The following is a 2,360-nucleotide window of genomic DNA, read 5'->3' on the forward strand; positions in this document are numbered from 1 at the left end:
CACACTGTGCACGTGATACATTTTCAAATATTTTGTACTGGTATTTTTTGTTTCTTAATCTCATTCATCCAGAGGAAGTCTCGAAATAAAGACGAAACGTTGATGAACACATAATACGGTTTGTTCCTTTTTATTTTATATATATATATATATATATATATAAGGGTTCCTTCAGTCTTTAACACACAATGGGTACCAACGAAATAAAATTATTGTGGCAGGAGATGCGCAATCTCCAATCACACATCTCCTGGGTCGATATTATTAAATACCAGTGGTAAGTGAAGACGACTGGAAACAAATGCCGAGATAAGCGGAGAGCACATACAGCGCCTAGAATTTCCAAATGGCCACCCACCTGATACTAACCAGGCTCAACGTTGCTTAACTTCCGTGATCTGACGAGAACTGGTGTGTCAACGCGATTATGCCATATACATATATGTACTTTGGCAATGTCAAAATATTGTTAATTAACTGCCCGCATAGCAGCAGCCGAATAGTGCAACAGTAAGGAGATCAGACTGTCGTATGGGTGGTCGGGTTTCGATCCTGGCTTGAGGTAGTTGCTTGTCTAGCCACATTGATGAGCTGTGAAACAGCGAAACAATATTGTATGTGGATGACCATATATATATATATATATATATATATATATATATATATATATATATATATATATCGGAACTTTTTGGGGTGTCGGAATCATTATCTGAAGTCCCAATTCCAAAAACGATTCTTGTAATATTTTTTCATTTAATTTTCCACTGCTAGTACTAGTGATAAATATTTTTAAAACTATTAGTAAAACTAAAATTTATGGATTATAACATCAAAACACGGTGCAAATTTATTTTACTTACGTAAGGAATCGAAACTTTGTATAAATCAGTTATCCTTTAAAACTTTGTATAAATCAGTTATCCTTTAAAACTTTGTATAAATCAGTTATCCTTTAAAACTTTGTATAAATCAGTTATCCTTTAAAACTTTGTATAAATCAGTTATCCTTTAAAACTTTGTATAAATCAGTTATCCTTTAAAACTTTGTATAAATCAGTTATCCTTTAAAACTTTGTATAAATCAGTTATCCTTTAAAACTTTGTATAAATCAGTTATCCTTTAAAACTTTGTATAAATCAGTTATCCTTTAAAACTTTGTATAAATCAGTTATCCTTTAAAACTTTGTATAAATCAGTTATCCTTTAAAACTTTGTATAAATCAGTTATCCTTTAAAACTTTGTATAAATCAGTTATCCTTTAAAACTTTGTATAAATCAGTTATCCTTTAAAACTTTGTATAAATCAGTTATCCTTTAAAACTTTGTATAAATCAGTTATCCTTTAAAACTTTGTATAAATCAGTTATCCTTTAAAACTTTGTATAAATCAGTTATCCTTTAAAACTTTGTATAAATCAGTTATCCTTTAAAACTTTGTATAAATCAGTTATCCTTTAAAACTTTGTATAAATCAGTTATCCTTTAAAACTTTGTATAAATCAGTTATCCTTTAAAACTTTGTATAAATCAGTTATCCTTTAAAACTTTGTATAAATCAGTTATCCTTTAAAACTTTGTATAAATCAGTTATCCTTTAAAACTTTGTATAAATCAGTTATCCTTTAAAACAAAATGTACTTGATTTACAAGTTTCCAAAGAAACTTAAAATTTGAATAAAACATGTTTGTCAATACAAATACTGTTAAATATCGTTAATAATTAAATGTAAAGTGAAATATACAATTGTTTAGAATCTTTTTTATTCGTTTATTTTATACTCTTGGGCCTGTCTGATTACTTTTTATATGGTTGGTTTCTGCCCGCCAAATAGCTTTCGCAAATCGTAGCAGGGATCGACAAAATGTGTGAAAAGAAAATTTTTTAGACATTTTGAAAGATCAAAATTAGGTACAAATGAATTCGTTAAATTTTACGCCTATATTATAATTCATGAACTCTGAAACAAAACATTAAACTGAAAGGACTTTCACATTATACCAAAAAAGTTGTGTTAAAATATATTTGGCATATGAACACAAAGATTTGGATGATTCTTTTTATAATCATGAGGTATAAGTTCGAAACAATCAGATGCCAGAATCGTTCTATGAAATATACTGACTCTTTTTGAATTCTTTAGTGATAACTTTGTATCTTGACACGAGAAGACCACTATGGCAAGTACTCGTCCGAGCTCTAATCTATGCCCCCCTTGTCAAACTTTCACAAAAAAACACTCGTCTAGTTTAAACCACTATCAATAATTTCCCCCATTTTATCTGTGTCTAAATAAAGTGGATTCCATAAACAAAACCTCTTTCTTAGAATTGCATGGCTGTAGAACTCTTCCGTTT

The 2,360-nt window shown here is 29.2% G+C and overlaps 1 pseudogene; it reads right to left on the bottom strand.

Annotated features, from left to right (window-relative positions):
• Positions 1-321: 321 nt before the first annotated feature.
• On the bottom strand, positions 322-438 carry LOC145263651 (5S ribosomal RNA; annotated as a pseudogene).
• Positions 439-2,360: the final 1,922 nt, after the last annotated feature.

The sequence above is a fragment of the Euprymna scolopes genome, chromosome 3 (genome assembly GCF_053919585.1).
Source record: "Euprymna scolopes isolate OS-2025 chromosome 3, ASM5391958v1, whole genome shotgun sequence".
In the NCBI taxonomy this organism is placed as follows: Eukaryota; Metazoa; Mollusca; class Cephalopoda; order Sepiida; family Sepiolidae; genus Euprymna; species Euprymna scolopes.